Source organism: Octodon degus, unplaced genomic scaffold (genome assembly GCF_000260255.1).
Source record: "Octodon degus isolate 3935 unplaced genomic scaffold, OctDeg1.0 scaffold00068, whole genome shotgun sequence".
NCBI classification, from domain to species: Eukaryota; Metazoa; Chordata; class Mammalia; order Rodentia; family Octodontidae; genus Octodon; species Octodon degus.
This window is the reverse complement of record NW_004524644.1, coordinates 9,943,890-9,954,655: the sequence shown is the minus strand read 5'-3', so window position 1 is coordinate 9,954,655 and position 10,766 is coordinate 9,943,890. Positions and strand designations below refer to the sequence as shown.

Here is a 10,766-nt window from a genome sequence, read left to right as displayed (position 1 = left end):
CCCACATGTGTAAATATCATATAGTCTTCCTAGTATAAGAACTCAAAAGAAATAATAAAGATAGAAAGGTATAAGACAATTAAAATGAAAGCGATAATTTAAGGAGTAAACAACGAAGAGAGGGCAAGGAGAAAATCTGGGAAACGTGACAAAGGCAAAGCCATACATTTATATGCAGAAGACGGGTAAGACAATGATCCTGAGAATCCTCATCAGGTTTTTGAAACTAGCAGTTAATTGGTAGGATTTTCACCCTGACTAACTATATATGCTGATACCTGTGAACTAAGCTGCTTCACTAAAGAGAGCAATGTGTAATACTAGGGTCACGCTTAGAATGCCAGTCTTACAGGTCTTCTAAATATTTACTGCCTGACCTGTCATACAATTACTGTCATACACTCAAGTAAATATTTGTTTTAAAAAAAGTGTAATAAATTAAAACAAGAGACAGATAAATCAAAGAAATATGGAAAGGAATGAAAATAGGAATTAAGGTGTATTATGCTTATGTACCAGCTTCCCACGAGGAATGCAAACCCCATATCCTATATACATGTACCAACAAATTAAATTAAATTTTAAAATACACACATAAAACATCACAGAAGTGTTAATACTTACTTAGTACTACATTTTGACTTTTTTCCTGTACAAATATTTGTTCAGGATAGATAATTGTCCAAGCTAAATTTTTAAAAGTTAATAAAATTATTTTGCATTATTTAAATTTTGTATATACATGATGAAAGATGAAAATAGATTAGGAAATTTTAAAGTATTTTAAACACCTTTCTAACAGCTCACTTTAAAAGATTATCTCATTGAATCTCAATATGCGTGGTGGGTAGTTGTGAGACTTCCTCTAACTATTTTACAAATGAGCAAACTTGGCTACCCAGAGGTTAATTACTTACACAAGTTTAATTTGAGTGTTAGATAGAGGACTGGGACTAGTATACTAATCTCACAACACCAAATATTTAAACTTTACATTTGTAGTCTGTAACAGTCCTACCTCAAATTCTGGAGTTTTTCATTATCATCTGAATTATTAATTCTTCCTGTGTATTCAAGGACAGATACAATATCCAATTTGATGCATTTTTATTGAATGATTTTTATGTAGACAGTATTATAGCAAGTACTGTAAGAATTTGTAAGTCGCTGATTAGACTAAGGGTTTTCAACCCATAATTTTGTTTTTCTTCAGTGTCACCTTGCTTTGCTCAGTGAAAAATATGGCAAGATACTCCTGCATGGGATCTCTATGGATGAAAGTCTTCAGAAGGCAAGGTGTATGAAACTTGTTTCTCTATTTCTAATCATAGGTATTTGGAAGGTTATTCATATTTTTGAAATACCCAATATTGATATATTTCATCTCTTTATAAAAGAAAGCTTGGATAGGAAAACAATTTCTGCCTCAGTATATCCTGGTAGATCCTCTCCAGAACTGAACACATGGTAGTGATCAATAGCTAATGTAAGATCTGACCCTGAGAATATAGACTTTTGTTGCTTTCTGTTGTGGTGGTCAATGCCCCACAGACTAGGAATTGGGTGATCAAATAATGACGCAAAATTTATTCACTAAATTTACCCACAATTTGTGCCAAGTTCAAGGTGTAATAACTGGTTAATAAATTTCAGGATTGCTGACAATGAGCAATAGGTTGTCAGCAGCAGATAAATAATATTTATCTAAAAATAAGAGATCACATAAAATTATGCATATTTACTCTGACTAAACAACCCAAGCAAGACTAAATCTAAATATTTATAAGTTTGTAATCTCATAATGAAACAAAATTGATCTTAAAAATCTTTACCATTTACTTTGTTCATGTAATGTTACCTATTTTGAATTTTAATAATGTGGTTATTAGTACTTGCTTGCCATACATAATGACCACATTCATCATGGGAGGAACCTGTACATACTATTGCTGGAGATTTTCCCTTTCCTCTCCCTTCCCTTCAACTTTTCTTTCTCTTCCCATTGTCCAAAGCCTTGTTTCCATTTTATCCCTTGCATTCTCTTTTTAAATCCCTTTTATCTTCCTTCTTTCATTCCTTCCTTTCTTCCTTCCTTTCCTTTTTATTCCCTGTTTCATTTCCATTTCAACTGGTTCACTGATTTTAAATCATTGCAGTAGACACACAATTTACATTTATTAGTATTTTCAAATGAATTGGTTTATTGATGAAAGCAGGATAGTACGTGACTTAAACTCTTAGGTGTTAGAGAAGTCTGTAATAACCCAGTGGCAAAGGAACTGTAGATCTTAGATAAGTTTTTAGAGCTGTATATTCTTTAGATAGATTTTCTTATCTGTCAAACAATGCTTGTAATAAAATATGATTTTATGTCCCCAAATTTTTATTAGAACTTATTAAATCAATCTATCATGGTGAACTTGGATTTGTACCTACCATGATATGGGCAACTAATAAGGTTTAGCTAATTCCATTTTAGAATTATCATGTTTTAATCATAATGTCATCTTAAATATTTAAATGTCTTAGAATGCATACTCTTGCATTGGTATCTTTACACTGCTGAGTAGATATTATTTTTAAATAAAATAAATGCTACAGAAATACCATGTATATTTCCACGTAGCTTTAGAGTGATATCCAATGACGGGACTGATTAATAAAAGAGACAAAGTAAGATGCTGAGGTAGACTGGTGGGAAGAATAGAATGCTAAGATGGGACAACAAAAGATTAGGTGGGTCAAATGTACCCTGAAGGGACAAAGTTGTGGAATTCAATCATGGCTTTATCTGCTTGATCGCAAAATATGACAAAAATGCCTCTTTGAGACTCAGTTCTGACATATAATTTTTCTCCATAAATGTACTTTTTTATAATTGAAGTAAACCAATGTGATGGAAGCTTTTTCTACTGAAAATATCTTACTCTTATTTTGATAGGGCTATCATTTTTCACCATCATTGCTTTACTGATACTATTCAAAAAGAAAACCTCCAAGAAGTTAGTTTGAAGTATTATTTCATTGAAGACATTTGCATTAGCACATATAAGTATGTAGTGCTCTTACATTTGACTCAGACTAACATTTCACAAAGATTCATAGTTTATTCACACCAATAGACCTACAGTTTCAATAACTATAAAATCGTAGTTTGTTTCACTTAGAAATCTGAGAACTCAAAGAAAAACTAAGTAGAATAAATGCCACAAAGTGAAAATCTCTTGATGCAAAAATGTCTTCACTACTGGTTTAAGTATAAGTAGAAAACAAAGGCATCTGTGAGGAGGGAAGAAGGAGGCTGCTGACCTCAGGAATCTGCTTCTGAACTGGTGCTACATAAAAATTCCAAATCCAAGGGGAAAAAATTACTCTGAAAGTGTAGGAGCCTGCTCCCCTTTTTTCCTATATGTGTTCGTGTACCAAAATGTTATGTGGGAAAGTTCCAAAGCCGATGACAGAGAAAGAGACTTGAATGCGTCACCAGAGAGTCAATCACGAAATGCAAAATTCTTAGAATGCTTTTGGTCTTTCAGGAGATCTGAGAAATATAAAGTAGAAAAACCTCATATTTTCACAAAATTAAGGGTTTAGGTAGGAATGCTAAAATAAACTATTTAAATGGTTCATAAATCCCTGACTCTAAATATCCATGTGACTGACAGAGATTTTAAATAGGTAAGATGAAGACAGGAAAAATTAAATTATATATATATATATATATATATATATATATATATATATGCATGCAGTGGAATATTAATTAGGATTAAAGAATGAAATTGTGTTATTTTCAAGTAAAGTGGATGTATCTAGGGATCATCTTGAGCAAAACAAGTCAGACTCAGAAACACAAATATCATACGTTCTTCCTAATATGAGCATTCTAATAAGAGTGACCTGAAAGTACAAGGGAGACTACTATTAGACAAGATATTTGGAATAGAAATAGGTAAATGCGCTGTAAATACAGGTTGCAGAGGAGATGAAGATGAGGAAAATACACACATAGAACCTCACTAATATAAAATTAGTCAAGGGGGATGATCAGGAGGCAATGGTGGGACAAAATGGACAAAGATATGTATGTGTGTGAATCTGCCAGGAGGAAAGTTATTATTCTATATAAATAATTTTAATTTAAAAAGATGTGAAACAAAAATAAATACAAATTAAATATGAACACAGTTTTAAATGAGATATATCTGGTTCTTTTACGCAAAGTATTTTGGTATTCTCAATTAGTCTTCTTTTATGATGAACTGAAAGAATTTTGTATATAGGCTTTAGGTTGTACCGTTAGAATCTTATAGCTATCTTTAAATTATATCTTTTAATAAAATATCTCAAGAAAAGAAAAAATCTCTTTGTCACCTTAATAATCATTTCTTTACAAAAATGTTGGTAAAGTTCTGTCATGTTCATTTATTTCATCCAATATTTTCTCTTTAGAATAATTACAGATGCTGATCATATATTGTAAGAGCAAATTTCCACCTTTTCTTTTTCAATCCACAGGATAAAGATTTCCTGTAAAGATAGTCTTACATTATTTATCTATCCTATGACAAACTAATATGTCAGTTAATATTGCCAATAAATCATACATTTATCTTTCAGATGTTGAAATAAGTAACATGTCAGATAATGTCACATATTCTTGATAACCACCAGATGATGGATTAACCCCCAGCTGAACTGAGTTGGCATGGCGCTGGGATGGGAGGGCACACCTAAGAATTGTTTCCACCACTGAAAAGGAGAACCAGAGGGGAAGATGGTGCTGTTGATTCTCCTGGAGGGGCCTGTTATGCTGGTTTTTCTGCTAAGAACTTGGCTATTCTCATCTTCAGAGGAGCTTCGGTGCTTGCAATTGCTGAGGATGGCTATTCCCTTCAGAGGAGCTCTGGTCCTTAGCTTGAGCACTGCTGCCTGGCTCCTCAGCCTGCTGGCACAGCTCCTTCATCTTGCTGGTAAAGAATGGCTTTTACCACTTTTTGGGCCTTCCCAGTGCAGATCCTTGATACATATGTGCATGGGACATCATCAAGGGGTCTAGCCTTCCTGCTGTACTCATGCAGGACATGGCCATCAACTCTAGGTCTTCAGCTGAACTCATGAAAGTCATTGCTGTATGGTCCACATCCTCAGCTGGATTCTTTGGGTCTCTAGTGCAGAGACAGATCTTCTTGACTCTCCAGCATTTAACATTTTGGGTGAATATTATAAAATAATCCTATGAATTCTGTGTCTTGTGTTAAATCTATTTCCTTGCCAACCTTGACTACAGCACACCATTAGTAAATGTCAATGTTAGCAAGTTTATAAAATATTTGATTGATATCATCTAAAAATTATGAAAGAATACTAAATGGAAATTCTAGTATAGGTACCTTAAATTTCTGTCAGAAAAGAAATGGATTGAAACATTCAAGAACCAAGCACTTGGAAAGTATTTGAGGTCTTTAAAATAGATTGCAATAAATACTGGCATTTTGTTAATTCTTACCAGGAGAGAAAAATTTTGATAAAAATTTCCATTATACTTTTTAAAGTTACCTTTAAGTGCTATAAGGCATCCTCATTTTCTGTTTTGTGCTTCTAGCACAACACACATTGCTCATTTGTGAACTTTCATCAACTTCATTCACAACTTTTTTTAAAAAAATGTATTTAGTACAAAGTCTAAAGGATATCACTACACAAAGTGGACTCATAGTGACTGTCCTGTTTTCAGCCTCCTGAGCTCTATGGATATAGGTGCACACCACCATGCCCAGTCTCAGTCACCATCTCAGCACAGCCCAGGGGTGAAGCTGGCGCAGCATGCCAGGAATCAAAGCCCAGTCCCTGTGTCTGCCCAAGCAGACGTGTAGTCTGCTGCGCTATCTGGCTGGTCCCATGACCAGTTTTAACAACGTAGGAGCAAATAAGCTTGGCAAGCTTACTTGTGATTTCATGAGGTGAGATATAGTTTGAAGTCTATAGGTTCTTTAGACTTTCACTGCTATAGATGTGATGTACCAGATGCCATGAATTTGGTTCCTGTGGAATAGCATCACCCAAAGAGATGTATCAACATGATAATACAGAATTGCTCATCCTGGTTATTTTTCCAGAAGAACTGAAAACATCATGCAACAGTGATATATAGGCACTCATATATGTCAGGGCCATCTGTCATCGCTAAATCATGGAAACAACCCAGATGCCTGTCAACTGAGGAAGGGATAAAAAAATGATGTGATGTTTCTATGTGATAGAATACTACTTAGCTATAAAGAATGATAAACATGAGACTTTTATAGGTAAATGGATGCAACTAGAAATCATACTCATAAGAGAAATAAATCTACCTGTGTAAACATTGTATTGTTTCCATAGTGTAAGAAGCTGAAAGAGCAAGTAATCAGAAAGGTACAGAGGATACTGTGAATAAGAAAGAAACTGTTGCAAGGGAAGGAAGAACTGGGATAAGGGAAAAGAGAAATGAAAAAATGAAGAAATGGAAAAATGTGCAAGATAGCTTGGATAACTGCACTATTGATCTCTATTTGTCTATTGAAAGGAACAGCTAACACTTAATTTCTTTCTTCTGTTTAATTTTTTGACTGCTTTTGCATGCTTATATCTGGTAATCTGAACAACTAATTTGAAGACAACAATATACAGTATAACAACCATTGTTGAATTCCTATTATTTTGTTTAGTGAAATTCTGTAACATCTTCAATGATTTAAAAGTTTCTATTCTCTTTAAACATAATAAAGATGGTATACAAAGGACTATTAGCTATTGATCTTAATCTCCAATCTCACCTTGATTCATAAATAAGCAAAATGTTAAGTGCATGATTTTAAAATAAAGAGGAATCCAACCTCTGTACATATTAATGGTTGATTGTACCTTACTTTGTTTGGATACTAAAGTCTGTTTGCTCCGCAGCTGAGCCACAATCAGCTATAGTATTCATAACCTTTGAACTAGCAGGAACTTCTTTCTTGAGTAGACTTCCTGTAGAATTTATTGTTATGATTGATGTACACATCATTTCAGGTTCTGACTCTATTACCGTATGATTTCCATGGTAGTCCATGCATTTACATATTTGAGTATTTGCCTTTGCCTTTAAATCCCCCTGATTAATATATAATGGTGTATTAAATGATTTTTAAAATATGGTTGTGTTCAGGTTATAAACTCTGAGCATTTCATTTCACTCTAATTAAAAGGACATGAAATATGATTTTTAAAAAGAGAAGATATTGGATCTCAGAAGATTTAAAAGTACTTTAAAAGTTCATGTGATTTGAATTTTTTACTCACTCTTGTCTGGAAAATAAGCTAAATAAAGCTAATAGAGGCTACTTTCTTAATAGAAAACTTGCACAAATAAAAATTTAACTATATATATATATATATATATATATATATATATGCTGTATAAAATTGCTATTTTAAATTTCTGAAGTTAGTTCCCAGACTTGCAAAAGTAGTTGTCCTACAAAGAATACATACCTATGTAAAAAAACTGTGTAATACAGAAATATGAATTCCGTCATACTAGAAATCAATTTCTGAGTCAAAATAAAAATTAGGCAGTGTACTTCTTGGGATCAATACTTACATGGTTTTATCGGGTTGTCACCCAAGAGCCTCAAACACTCACTTTAGGAACGTGAATGAACTGTGTGGGGATGCATACCAGATGGGCCTGGCTAGAGCTGTCATGAGATGCTCCTGTCTCTCTCCCTTGCTCCTTCCTTTGCTTCCTACTTCCTAGTCACCACACCCTGAGGAACGTTTCCTTCAGTGTGCCCCATGGCCAAGCTGTTTTCTTTGTGGCACTCAGTCAACCATGACTGACAACTGTGAACCCAAATAAAATCCTCCTACTGTAAACTAAGCCCCACTTGTTATGCCTCAGGTCCAAGGAAAGTGACTCAGACAATATGTTCTAAGAATATTATTGCAGTATAAAATATCTGCTTATAATTTTAAGATAGCAGGAGTATAGCCACATAAAAGAATATATTTAAAATAATTTTTAAATCAAAAGTTCTTAGAGACTTCACATTAACTTCAATTTTCATTTTGTAACATGGTGGGAGCAGAAAACTGAAAATTAAGAAATAGCAGTTGAAATTCAAGTTTTGGACAGAAAATGCTATTTTTATTATTATTATTGTTTTAAACATATAAAATTCTATATAATATTAAAAGAAGACCATAGCTGGCCTCAAGGTTGACTGCAAGTTGATCAGCTCCATAGCCTTGGGAGAGTTTTTTACCATCTCAAGTCTTTCCCTATCTTTAAAAACAGAGTAAGACTTCTTTCAAGATTTTGCTGGACTCTGGACGGTCATCACCGTGGGTGGTGTGGGCAGCGAGGCAGCTGCCTCTGCAGAGCGTCCCCTTGCTCTCACCAACCATAGTCTTCTGCTTCTGCTGCTGCTGGCTAACCTGACAGACACTCCAGATGCAGCAGATCCCTACACACAGGCCACTATGTCCTTTAAGAACACACAAGATAGCTGCTCCGTTCCCTCTTCAGTTCCACACACTTTCCAGATTAACTACAACAGCTTGTCCACAGCCCTGTGTGACAGCAGATGTCTGACCAAGCAACACTTTTTTGTACATACTGCTTCATCAGAACAGTAACGTCAGAACATACATACTGGCTTGCACAGACATGAAAAATCTAGTCTTACCAATTCTTGAGATTTTATATCGTGTCGAAGGAAGAAATTCATACCATGTGCATATGGCCCTCATAATACTGCTGATCCTCAAAGAAGATGATGGCTTAAATAGGTCCATTCAGGAAGTGATATTAAAAAAAATATTACCTGGTATTCAGAACAGGTTTTTAACTGAAATTTCACTGGGGCATCTCATGATTCTGGTTGTAATAAGCACCAGTCTATACAACATGACAAGGACAAGAGACAAGTACCTTCACACAAATAGTTTAGGAAATATGTTGGCACAGTTTCATTCTTTCCATCAGTAATCTGCCAAGAGGATTATTAGTTTGCTTTGCTCTCTAAAAATCCTAACAAAATTCTGGGACAAGCCACACGGTCCATGAGAGTCTCCCTGAGTTCCAGTGATGTTTCTCTACTAGATTATCCACAGGATCTCAGTGTTACTGAGAAAGTGATGCAAATGATGTTAGAAATTATCAATTCCTGCCTGACAAATTCTCTCCACCACAACCCCAAGTTGGTGTATGCACTGCTTTACAAACAGAATATTTTTTGAACAGTTTTGACCTCATTCTTCATTTGAGGATATAATGCAAATTATTGATCTGGTGATTACCTTCTTTAGCTCAAGGCTTTTACAAGTCAGAGCTGAGCTATCAGTGGAACAGGTCTTGTAAATCAGTAAGCAAGGGGCTGTTGCACTACCCAAAGACAGACTAAAGAAATTTCCAGAATTGAAATTCAAATATGTGGAAGAGGAGCAGCCTGAGGAGTTTTTAATTCCATATGTCTGTCTGGTCTCTGGTCTACAACTCAGCAGCAGTCCTCTACTGGAACCCACAGGACATCCAGCTGTTTGCAATGAACTGATTGAGGCAGGGTGTACTCCTGCCCGTCCCATAGCCAGACAGCCCTGCTAGTTGTTTTATTCAGGTGAACAGACAGGGTGCCTAGTGCGTCTTCTGTCATATGAGAGTGTTTCCCTCTACACTGTGAAGAATTGGTGCCAGCTGGCCACAGAGCACAAGGCTTAGATTGTCATGCAGGGAAGGGTGTGCACAAAAACAGTAAATGTAAAATCTGATATTCAACATATATTTTCATTTCTAAACCAAATTTTAGAGCTTTCCCAGGATCCTGATGCCTTAGAAACACAACATTTTACAGTACTCACTAATTTTAAGATTTTTATTTAGGTCGGGTGTACACATGAGTGTGTGTGCATGTGTGTGTGTGCATGCACATGCACACGTGTTTGTGTCTGTCCCTCTGTGTGTGTGTCTGCCTTCTTAGTGATTCACACTTTCATAAATACGGTACTCTACCTGGGCAGTATGACACTAACCTCTTGAACCTCTTCATCTTTCCCTCAGAAAAGGAAAAGGGCTCCTTTCCTGGAGATTTGTTTTCTGGGGTGTAGTTGGAATTCGGCTGGTGCCCAAAACGCTATTGAGTTAAATTGATCTGCATTAATCATTGGGAAAAGAAAAACTTAACTTTGAAAGCAATCTTATCCTTCAACCAGACCAGCAGGAGCAAAAGGAGACCAATTTATTAATACTGTAGTCTATATGAGATGAAAAATGTGATTTTTCTCTGTTTCTGTTTTTTTTTCTTTGAACTTTATATATTTTACTAGTATATATTTGTCATACATACTGGTCATATTCATCATAGGGAATTTGTAACTGTACATAATATATCCTGATTCTTTTTTCCCCATTTTTCTCTCCTGCCCTAAACTTTTTCCTCTCTCCATTTACATAAGCTTTGTTCATATTTTTCCTTCTAATTTTTCTGTTTGTCCTTTCTTTCCATCCCTTTCCTGCATCCCTTCCTCTTCATTTGAACACATTCTTCCTATTTTCCAGTATCTGTCCTCCATTGTGCTCCTTGATTACTCTTTGGTTTTCTCATGGAAGAGAAACAATGAGATATTGAGACTTGTGTCCAATTTGCTTCAGCAAAGATCATGGTCTGGAGATGCATGCATTTTCCTACTGGTGAATAGCACTCCACTATGTATGAGTACCACACTCTCTTTATCATTCATCT

At 35.1% G+C, this 10,766-nt stretch overlaps 1 pseudogene; it reads left to right on the top strand.

Moving 5' to 3' along the window:
* Positions 1-9,581, top strand: part of LOC101560348 — a 36,277-nt pseudogene extending 26,696 nt beyond the window's left edge.
* The last annotated feature ends 1,185 nt before the right edge of the window (positions 9,582-10,766 follow it).